Here is a 12,653-nt window from a genome sequence, read left to right as displayed (position 1 = left end):
GCGCAAACTGTCATATATGTTAAAAAGCATTCTGTTGTAGAATTTGACTGTATTCACAAGTAAAGTTTGAAGCAAAAGTTAGTATTTATTGGCAGCCATAGACTGAAACGTAACATATATTTTAGAATCTGCTAATAACACAACAGTGAAGACACCGAAATAATTTAATTGTTGTAGAAGAAGAACATTATGGAAAAGAGAAACTCAAACAAAAAACCCAACAATGTTGCCATACATTGTATAATACAATTAAAACATCAAAATTGATTCCTTGGTTTTCATTGTATCTAAACATGTCCTTTTTCTTTTGTTTTGTGATGATATATATTTTTTTTACCATTATAGCGCCAGGAACTCCAGCTACGTTGGCTCCAACTGCTACAGCAATAATTCAGCAGCTAAGAGACAAAATTACTGTCCTTGAAGATGAAAGAAATTTCCTCAGAGAACAGCTGAAAAAAGCACTGGATAACATCCCTACTACTTCAGGTGAAACACAGAAATTGTGATCTGCTTTGATTGATTGATAATTTAAAAATGCAATATGACCCTGAAAAGGATAAGCGGAAGAGAATGGATGGATGGATGGACGGACGAATTGTTTGTGATAGATTTTCACTGTGTCATAGACACATTTATAAATAATTTAATATAAACATGTAAAAGTAGATGGATACAAAACTTTGTGCCATTGTCACAACTTTTGATCACAACTGTATACTCCACTTGTCTCTTTTTCACAGTACACTTTATTTTATTTTTTTATTTATTTTTTTTTTACAATTCTCAGCAAAACGACATCATTCCCCCTCAAGTTCCAGTTCCTCAGATTCATCAGCCTCAGACTCTGAGTCGTGTTCTTCACCGAGTGACGGGAAAAAGAGCAAGAAGGCCAAGAAGAAGAAGAAGAAGAAAGTGTCACAGTTTGGCAAAAGAAGTATATTATGTAGCAGTTAACATTCTTTTTTTACATTTTTTTTTAGAAAATGTCAGATTTGCTGACACAGTCATATAGCTATGTGTCACAGTGAGTTCTGTCTTGTATGACTGCTCAGTTGTGTGATTTAACATTTTAGGTATTAAGAGTGTAAATATTGGAAACAATTCAACACATATATACTTACTTGTTCATGCCTCTGGATGTGTTGTGATTGTTTTGTTCTTGGCTTTTACAGTGAAACACCCAGAAGATGTCAAACACAGGTATATGTTTGTTCTTAAAACATTCAAGAAAACACACAGCCTGAACTGAAGTTGTGAAAAACTCAACGTGGATCGAAACACTATTGCCTACACAGCCGTCATTGCTGAAGTCCTTTTGGTAGCGGACAGCGTGGAGAAATGTAGGGTTCCACCCTTTACTGGCGGCTCACTCCTTAAGTATGCAAAAGAGGTGAAGGTTTTCCTTGATGATGAGCCAGAGTTAAGAGCAAGAATAGACAAAAAGAAAAAAGAGAGAGTTGTTGCCCATCTCTTACAAAATCAAAGGGAATTAGGAAGTTCTTCTTGCTTTTTTCTATTTTTTTGTCACAACCTTTTGAGAAAATGTTTGCAGTTTTAACATGAATAGTTTAGTTAATGAGAAGTCTGTTTTTTCCAGCTATTTCCAGGATTGGATGATGTTTTATTAATTTCTTTGTGATAACTATTCATGTGTGATAAGTTTTTCTTTGAATATTACCCATAAGAAGTGAAACCATAGGGTTGTTTTATTGATTTACTTTGTTTTATTTTTTTGCATGTCTTTGTGTTGTTGATGTTGGTTGTTTGTTTGTTATTTTCATTTTGTAAATCCTGATCTCATATCTTAGAATAGAATATTTCTTTATTTACTTATGTTCAGGCATTGATCAAGTTATCATTTTTATGAGGTTGCTTCAAGTTTATCCATGTTGTGTTATACAGACATTGCTTTGTTCTTTAAGGAAAATGACAATAAAACTGCAAGTTCATGAAGGAATTTGGTCAGCATTTTTAGTTTAGTATATGTAAACAAGCAGAAATTTCTTCTTGTAATCTGATGGTTTTTGCAGTTATTGCTATAGAACCTACCACCATTATTTCCAGATAATGCTCACACTTCTTGTAGTTTGCTTTAATAGGTTATAACATAGAAACAGTCGGTTTTGCATTTTGCAGCCCTGATTCCTGCTTATTACACAGAAACTACCACCATTATTTCCAGATAATGCTCACACTTGTTGCAGTTTACTTAAATAGGTTATTGCATAGAAACAGTCGGTTTTGCATTTTGCAGCCCTGATTCCTGCTTATTACAAAGAAATTACCATAAATATTTCCATTTAATAAGCCAAAGCATTAAGCATAATATTTAGGCTATTAAGCAAAGCAGAATGCTGAGAACCTAAGGTATAATTAATTCAAGCCTTATAACATGGTAATACCATCCTATTATGTTAAAACATAGGCAATATTTCTTCATAATTTTGCGTTTATTACAATTTATTAAAAATTATGAAAAGTTAAATGCATAAACATTACTTCCTTATTGCTATCTCCATACAATATTTTTACCACATTTTTAAGCTACTATTACTAAAGGGTTTAGCCTCATGGGCATATCTCTGTTTCCACAGCATTACCATCAGTTTTGGGGGCCTTACGATCCATTTACATAAATTTCAGTGGAATATTACTCAATTGTAACCGCTGTTGTTACCAGCAGTATTACTTGATATTAGCTGGTAATTACCTTGATAATTGGATGGCAATAACCGTTAAATTTCCTCATTATTACCTTCTGTTTCCAGCTTTTTCGCTGTTGTTACTAGTGGTATTACTTGGATATTAGCTGGTAATTACCTTGGTAATTGGATGATAATGTCCTGTATATTACCCCATTATTACCTTTTGTTTCCAGCTTGTTACCCCATTATTACCCCCTTATTACCACATTATTACCGAGCTGTAATAGAAAGTGCTACCGAAATCTTATCCTGTTGGAAAGCCTGTTTATTTCCCCTTAAATGGAGTCACATCTGTGAGGAAAATGCATTTGTGGACTGAGCAGCAGAGCTGAATATGTGGGCTGCCCCCATGAAAAACTTAAACCAAAACTTCTGTGCTTATTCTGCTGTTGACTCTGTTTGGTGTTTATTGGATTGGATGATTGAAGTCTGAAAAAAAATAGACATGTTGGAAATTTAACATCTAACAAACAGAGGCCTCAGCAGCATGTGGAAGAACCATCTATGGCCACAGCAGCCTAGAAGCTCCTCCCCATTCTAAAACCATCAACCATCCAGGCCAATAAACCAAGATTCAGTATGTTCCCATCTGAATACATTAGTCTGGGTCAACTGTCATGAAACAAATGGGGTTTTGTGTTCTTGAACATGAATAAATAGGATTGATTTTGCTATTTTCTATTTTTGGCAATGAATGAGCTGAAATGTAACTGCAGAATTTTTTTAAAAAAGTAACTGCATCACATTAAAAATGTAACTGCATAAAGTAAAAAAATGTAACTGCATAATGTTTAAAAATATAACTGCATAAAGTAAAAAAATGTAACTGCATAATGTTTAAAAATATAACTGCATAAAGTAAAACAAAAAAGTAACTGCATAAAGTAAAAAACGTAACTGCAGAATTTTAAAAAATGTAACCGCATAAAATAAAAAGATGTAACTGTATAAAATAAAAAAATGTAACTGCAGAATTTAAAAGAAATGTAACTGCATAAAGTAAAAAAAAAATGTAACTGCATAACGTTTAAAAATGTAACTGCATAAAGTAAAACAAAAAAGTAACTGCATAAAGTAAAAAACGTAACTGCAGAATTTTAAAAAATGTAACCACATAAAATAAAAAAATGTAACTGCAGAATTTAAAAGAAATGTAACTGCATAAAGTAAAACAAAAAAGTAACTGCATAAAGTAAAACACGTAACTGCAGAATTTAAAAAAATGTAACCACATAAAATAAAAAAATGTAACTGCATAAAGTAAAAAAAAAATGTAACTGCATAACGTTTAAAAATGTAATAGCATAAAATAAAAAAATGTAACTGCATAACCTTTAAAAATGTAAGTGCACAATGTTAAAAAATTATACTAGTATGCTCTGAGAGCTCTTGTCCTAACATAGGTGCATAGGTCCCTAACCCTTTCACTTTAAAGACTAAAGCATGTGTAATTAGCCACATTATCCTAAAATGCACACCACAGGACAGGGCTGGGATTAAAGGGTCGTCTCTAGTTCTCAGACTCGTCACTTCAGGGTCTTTTATTTTTGTTCATAGACGGCTGAAGCACAGAGCCTGAACACTGCTGTATTTGGTACGAACGCTTCAGCCTGCACTGTACATATCTGAATCATATGTGCTTTCTAAAGATGGATGGTAATGCAGGGCTGTGATATTTGACTGTACGGGTGTAACTGATAACACAATGACTGAACAGAACCACAAAGTACACCCCTTCCTGAGGACAGGATTTATTGGTGGACTGATCTATGAGACTGCATTCTTTTTAGCTGGGAGTGCTGAACAAACACTCTGTGGCTTTGTTATTGTAATGCAGACCATGAAAGCTCCACAATCCCATTTCAGTTTATGATCATGAACAACACAGACATATTAAGTGAAGCAGTTAGTCTCAGGATGATCACTTTAGTTTGCTCCAGATTTCATTCCCAGAATGAAAACTGAAGAATTGTATTTAAAGCCTGTTTGGAGGAAAGACTTGATTTCTGATTAGATCAGATCAGATTAGATCCGACAGTCTTTTGTCAGACTGTATTTTTCTGCTACTTAAGAAAGATTTGGATTGCTTTGAATTTCCTCTCCTGAGCGTGTGTTCCTGTCCTGACATTTTCCTAAAATACCAGTGAATGGCATTCAGGAGTCGGCTGGACAATAACACAATCAAGCAACTGTGGGATGAACCAGATCACTGAAAGCGAATACGACTTTTCCTCCCACAAATCCTTGAATAACATCAGCATTTAAACATCAGTGTTAATGTTTTCTGACAAAGCAGACTGTTGGGGCCACTCGGGACTCTGTCAGGGAACTTTTCCAGCGTCCTGTCAGGAGTTTAAAACCAATCCAGTCGTAATGTGCAGCCGTCACAGACGGATTTCTAAAGGCGTCCTTTCTGCATGACTGCTTAGCTACTCCCACAGACTGCAGCTAAGATCTTCATGCGTTTTAATGGTGAGTGAATGGCCGGTAGCTTCCAGTCTAAAGCTCTTCTTTTCTGCTCTGCAGTTAAGTAATTACCTCAAATCAATCCACAGCTCCCTTTTCAGTAGCAGCTGATTAATGACAAAGAAAAAAGATGCAAAAAGTGGTGCAAGTCTGCCTTCAGTATCCCAGCTGTTCCCTTTGTGATCCTGCAATAACTTGAAGACCAGAGCATAACTGAATCAGCACCCAGGTGGCAGGTTTAAGGAAAGATATCACTATTTATCATTTATGCTTCAAGACGCTTCATGTAAACCAGTGAACTTAGAAACCTTGTGCCCCCGATGCATCACATCATCCGGAGGAGTGAAGATAAGAATAATCCATATTGTTGTATCTAGGCCAAGCAAACAACACTGCATATATGGAAATACTCACTGGTGCTAAGCTGTAAGCATTTCACTCAGTAGTCCTGTACATCTCTTCAGGTTTCACATTCATGTACAGTTCTTCAGGGCTCTCCAAAGACACACATGTTTATCAGTGCTGCAGCTGACCATGAATTAATAATAGGTTAAATAATACATGCCATATTTCAGTGGATGTTTTAGCTAAAACACCGCTGCATATAATGCATTCTAATGGCAGCATGTGTTCTCCTCTGTAGCTAAGTGCAGTTAATGTTCACCAGTAATTTGATAATATAATATAACACATGTCAGATGGTTTCGTGTGTTTGCTGTGAATACGATGCACAGCTGTTAACATTTTATTATTGTTTAAAGCAGCTGATGGGAGGGGCCAGATACCAACAGACATCACAGAAAAAAAAAATAGGAGAAATTATTTTATACCACAATACCCACAAGCCCTGGGTGCAGGTCCTGAGTTTCAAATGTTCTCTGTATCAGCTTGATATGTCGTTGTGATGCTTCAGAATGAAACGGGTGTGAAGAGGTTCAGGCTCCTGCAGCAGCTGCTGCAATGAGACCAGCTCTTATTCACAGGCCATCGAATGTTACTGGTGCCTTAAAATTACACTCAAGCTGAGTTCAGGGCCTGTTAGGAACTCTCCAACTCCCAGTTTGTCACATAGGGATGCTTGTAAAGGTGTTGCACATAAATGCAGTGGGGAGCATCCTTTTACAGTGAATGCAGGGGAATATTTAAACCTAGACTACAACCTCCTCCTAAACCTCACCAAGTACTCTGAAAGTTTTAACACAGTGCAAACAAATAAATCAGTGACGGAAAAATTAAAGGAAACAAGATGTGAAACACAAGGCTCTCAAACAGGAAGTGTAAAAAGGAAACATTTTTTTTGCCAGTAAACTACTAAAACTCTGTCTTATCAATGTTAATAATGTAGAAACAGTGGAGGGCAGTGTGAGTGAGGCTCAGTAAGGTCTGCAGGCGCTCTTCCTGTTTCCAGTCACCAAAGAAAGCAGATACAAATTTTAATGATGCTTGAAGGAGCTCACTTAATCTTATTTCTTACATTTAATGGTTTTAGGCTGCTAAGGTGCATCTTTGCATCAAACAGTGACAGAAATTACAGTATGATGACATTGAATGAATGATATTTGTCAATGATGCTCCACCACTGTTTGAAGAACAGTGCAAGAATCTGAGCCAGAGTCATCAGGTCACCTTCCAGCTTAAACATACAAACATGTGCAGGGCACCCACCACCCTCCATCTTCAGTGTTTCATGTGGATGGAAGTAATTCAATTATGTCCCAGCATGTTTGTGTTTGTTTATCCATGTCGCAGCAAACCCTGATTTCTCTCCCCTGAGATATCACACGCGATAAGCAGATGTTGCACAGACCTCTGCGACCCAATGTCATGATCTGTGTGTGTGTGTGTGTGTGTGTGTGTGTGTGTGTGTGTGTGTGTGTGTGTGTGTGGTGGCTTGCTGAGGCGTAGCATCAGTGGCAGCTTTTTCCTGTGCTTAGCCTGTGAGTAATGTTCAGACTGGAGCGCGGGGGCCGGGCCATGAGGGTTCATTAACTCAGCTGAAGCCTGATGAGGTGGAAAACTCCTAACCTCCAATGTTTTAGCCCAGCAAAAGCTCCACTAGGAACTATCATTTCACACAGCCTGAGTTCATGTAAAGTCTTCTCTGACTTCTGACCACTGATAAACTGATAATAGTAAAAGTAAAGGTGCTGTTTAAGCTGTTTAAGCCATGATTTACATACTATGCAAAGCAGCATCAGGTTACTTTCTGCTTTATGAAGGGAACTCTTGCTGGTTTAATAAGAACTATCTTTTTGGATCAATATCTTTTGTATTAAATTGTGTCAGACAGTAAAGTGCATGTGAGGAGCTCTGTGTGTTGGCTTGAGTTGATGGTGTGGCGTGTGAGTGCTGCACAGTCTGACCTCAGCATGTCTGGCTTAGAGGCTTCACTTGTTTCACTGAGCCTCGGCCGGTCTGCCCGGCAGGCTGAGACCTGACCCATCAGGCACGCTTCAAGAGGAAGTTTTAGGTCAATGATGGAGAGTTTCAGGAGAGTCTCTTTGGTGCCTGGCGAGCCTGAAAGTGATATTACACACATAAATCAGAGTGACAGGTGGCTGTTATTTCTCAGAGATAAAAGCTTCAATGCCCCGACCTTCTCAGTCCAGACCTAAAACAAAGTTTCACATGGGTCACAGGCACACATTCAGGGTTAAGAGATGGCATGCAACACCACTGCTGAGTTCAGCTCGGAGTTAAATTACTTTATCCGGGAAAACAAAACTGTATACTATGAGAAGAAATGATTTGAGGGAATAATTTCAGGAAATTTGTGTATGGCATTTGTTTGTGAGAGTGTCCAAGTTGAAGCTCCAGCAAAGAGGCGGTTGGCTTAAGCAGCTGCTGCACAGCAGTCCTTCCTGTTTGACTGCTTTAAAGGGTGTATGCAAAATAATGCAACGTCCGCCAGTGCATGTGATCACACAAACACCCATACACAGCATCACCCTCTAGTTACATCACTTAATTCACCTCTCAGCCTGGTATGTTAGCATAGCAGCCAGCCAGCTTTATGGTTCAAGAATGTTACTGTGGTCAGCAAGGCAGTTAGCTTAGCATGAAGGCAGCTACAGTTTCAGCCTCTCACTGAAAAAAATCTTAGTGTATAAAAAAATTCATTATTTACAAAAATGCAATTCATGATCAAAAAGAGATGCACACTGTTTGCTGCTAGCTCTACTTTACAAACCATTCAAAACACATGAAAAGGCACAAATTTAAGCTAAGTGGTGTGTTATAGTTACACGTGTAGATGTTTCAGTAGCTGCTGAATGAACAGCAGCTACATGAACTGCCAGATCAGACAGGAAATAAGAGCTACAATCATTTAGCTCTGAGTCTCTTCTCCGCAGGAATCTGCACACAAGACAAGTCCAAGAACATGAGACATATTCTGGACATAAGCCAGCATTACTTCAATTTACAGTCAGCTTAAAATGATTATGAAGGCCCCGTGTACACGAGAATGTTTCCAAATGAAAATGGTAAAGCTCTGATGCATTTCGGCCTCCCGTTTACACGAGAACGGCGTGAAAACGATACTTGTTGAAAACGGGGGCACTCGCACATACACACTATAGTTGTGACTCCTATATCCAAAGTGCCAACTTGTGGCCTGGCAATGCGAACTGCTGTGTTTTTAACATCTTGCGTTTCCATGTAAATGGAGATCGTTTCTGAAACCCCTCTGAATGCTACTTTTCAAAAACGAAAATGGTGAAACGACAGCGTTTCCACTGAAAACACTCTGGTGTAAACGGGGTCTCATTATGACAGAACTAATTCAACTTGTTTGTGACAGTAAAATATTGCAACACTGCTTCTCATGTGTAGATCAGTGTTCCTTGTGTCTTAGTTTTGGCATTTCTTTCATTTAAAAATAAAAAAGGCAGCCAAAAATTTGGTGATATTTAGAAGTTTATAGTCAGACCCTGTGAACCACACACAGAGACACTAGCCTGGATACGGCATCTACATGTACAGGCACGGTCAAAACAAAGTACACTGTAAGCACAGCTCAGGTCTATAAAGCTGCATCTGAACAAACCACAAGATCTCTGGAGACCAAAGTGCAGATGTTTGTCCAGAGGGCACAGGGCTTTTTTTTAGAGCTTTAAGGTGGAGGACCTTTGACCAAAGACTCACAGCCACTGCTTTTATTTTGCTGCTGCCTTCGATCCTTTTCATATAATGTGTGTAAATTTAGCATGGCTAAATCTTTTTTTTCAGTGTAAACTAGGGTGAAAAAATGCATTTGAATTCATGACATTTTATTCATTTATAAACACAAAGAACAGAGACGTGTTTGATGTCTTCAAGCTTGTAGCCCATGGCCTCAGGTAACAGTGAAAGTGACAAATGAGTCTTTTTCCTGTGATGTCAGACAGTTAAACAGTCACAGAGATTTTCGGTCCAGATCATTTTAATATTCCAAGAACAGCAACATGACTGGAGTGTGATTAGCAGCCAGGAAAGGCTGGCTGGATGTTTTTAATGAAGCCCTTCCTTCAGTGCATCAGAGTTCAGACAGTCTTGTGCTGCTGCATGAGAAGTTTATAGTCAGACCCTGTGAACCACATGCAGAGATACAAGCCCAGAATTTCCCAGGATGGGAATAATACAATCTCCAAAATCCAGTCAAGTTTATTTTGAAACTGTAAAACACAGAAATATTATATATCCTGTATGGACTTCAAATATTTTAAAAAGATTTATTTTTTATGATCCTTGTTGCTCTTTTTTTGCAGAATGTATAAAGGATGGGTGTTTCCACGCAGGATTTCATGTAAGGAAGTATGAGGGAACAATACAAAGTCTATAATGATGTTTGATTCATAAAATCTTTAATTCTAGAAAGAATTGTGACAGACTTTGATATTTTTCCTTTAATATAATTAATGTGGAACATGCACGATAATTTATGATGTATTAAAACCCCAAGAAATTTGATTTCAGATACTTTTTCTGTGTTATTTATCATGAGTTTCCTGGTGGTAGAATTTGTAAGATTCCTGAATATTATGAACTTTGTTTTACTCAAATTCAATGTGAATTTTTTTTGTAGTCAAACCAGGTATTCAGTTTAAGTCATTCATTGTCTACTGTGTTTAGAAGTTATTTCCACAGCACAGTAAGTTTGTGTCATCTGCAAACAATTTGACTTTCAATGACGTGTCAATAATGTACAGTATGAAAAGCAGTGGCCCCAGGACGGATCCTTGGGGAACCCCACACACAAACAGGTTTTCATTTAGATTTTGTGGTGTTTATTTGAATTGATTCAGATTTTTAAAATACCTACAATAATGTAGGTGTGTTACAAAAAAAGTCAAAGTTCTCAAATGACTCAAAAATTCCCACCACTGGATGGAGCCTTTAAATCCAAACAAAATGACACCATCAGTGTTAAAACTGGATTACAAATAAGGAAGTTATGACATTTTAAGTGAAGAAAAAATAGGCAGTTTTCTCCTATTGTTTTACTGCTTCACTGAAGGGAGTCTGTGACCTCTGGAGCTAAATGGCCATAACTTCCATATTTCCCAACAGAATCAAATGAAATTTGGAATGTAATTAGTTTTTAGTAAGGACATGTCAGTGCAATTTTTAAACCAAATATTTTGTGATTAATCATAAAATATCCTTACAAAAATCACAGCTCATTGAGCACATAATGCATTCAAATTTATAAATGAAATTATAATTGTCAATTTAAGATGTTTTTACAGCATGATGATGCAATATATAGAAGATTTCATGAATATGTGTTGGTTTAATCGGGCAGAAATCATCTGCATTTTTCACTGATTTTCTGGCGGCCATGATGAACCAGCCGGTCAGACCTCCTAAATTCCGGCGCTCCAAAAACCACTTTCACATCTACGGATTTTAATGAAACGTCATCAACAGAAGGAAAAAGGGCCGGATTAAATTCCTACATGCATTTGAATCAATCCTATAAGTCTGAAGTGTGACTTTATGCCAATTGAATTGGAGCCAAATCTTTGACGGGACCAAGCGGACTGAAATCTTAAACCGAACAAAATAAAGTGAAAATGAGGCAGAAGAGCAGGAATTCCTCTACGTAATACCAGAAATTCAAAGGAAATAATCCCTCACAGCCAGTCAAAAACCCCAATTGCTGAGAGACCCCTGTGCCATAGGTAAACACTGTGTGTGCAGCAGGGTTATTATAGTTAACGAAAACGAACAAAATAACGAAAACTGAAATTGAAAAAACATTGTCGTTAACTGAAATAAATAAAAACTATAATTAAAAGGAAAAAACGATAACTAATTAAAACTTAATTGTGAGTTTACAAAACTAAAACTAACTGAAATTATCGATAAACTGACTTTCATTTACTTGTTCTTTTTAAACCTTGTGGATTGATATGAAATCATTGTTTCCGCTCTCCGAGTTTAAGCTGGGAGCGCCACAGGACAACTGTGTGAGTGCGCATGTGCGTGCGCTCACCGCGCTGGTCCGCAAAGTAATGGCTGCGGTCTGCAGAGAAAGCGGCAGAGTCCCGTATGGAGGCTCTTTGAGTACAAACACCTGCACACGACCACAAGGTAATTAACACTCACAATCCAGCTACACAAGCATAAATGCGGACATGAGGTCGACAACTTCTGTAGGTTGTGTACAGAGGCCGCAAAGACCCTGCAAGTTTAATCAGGTGGTGAGAACATCAGGATGCAGCTGGATTTGAGCTTTGACTCCTTCAAAGAGTTTGTTTTTGTCAAACAGCACATGTAGGTGTTGTTAATCTGCTGCACTGACACTGGAGTTTATTGTGGAGTTTATTGTAGAATTTATTGAGTTTGGGAGTTCATATTTTTCTTTGTTTCTCCCTGTTGATGTTCATGTGTGTCCTAATTATTACACACATTTAGCATGTCTTGTGAACAGTTGGTTGTTGAATATGTTTCTTTAAACAGTATCTTTTGTCAAGTTTTCATTACACAATAGTCACTTTGGCACCTTGAATCTTGCACCTGATTAGGTATGAAAATACTAAAACTAATACTGAAACTAAGCATGAAACCAAAAATAAAAACGAGAAAAAACACTCTGAAAACTAATTAAAACTAACTGAATTAGAGAAAAAAAAGTAAAAACTAACTAAAACTAAACTATAATGTAAAATCCAAAACTATTATAACCCTGGTGTGCAGGCGGGTTGGAAAAATCAACTGTGCACATAATCAGGGAGTGTACAGTGTATGTGTATAGTTTAGTACAAGGTTGTGGTCAGCTGTACTAAATGCTTTCCTCATGAAGCAGATTTTTTTGTACATGCGCTCAGTTTTTGACAGGTTTTTGTTTGATTATTTTACTCATCAGGGGGCAGAGTTCACTGTGAAGAGGTGATATCTGTCAGGGTCAGAGGTAGCTGAGTGTGTGGACTGTGGGAGGAGAGAGGACTGAACTCAGAGGCGGGAACAACAATGAGCACTTATTTACCGGCTGAT

The sequence above is a fragment of the Archocentrus centrarchus genome, chromosome 4 (assembly GCF_007364275.1).
Source record: "Archocentrus centrarchus isolate MPI-CPG fArcCen1 chromosome 4, fArcCen1, whole genome shotgun sequence".
Lineage (NCBI taxonomy): Eukaryota > Metazoa > Chordata > Actinopteri > Cichliformes > Cichlidae > Archocentrus > Archocentrus centrarchus.
Note: the sequence above shows the minus strand (reverse complement) of the source record.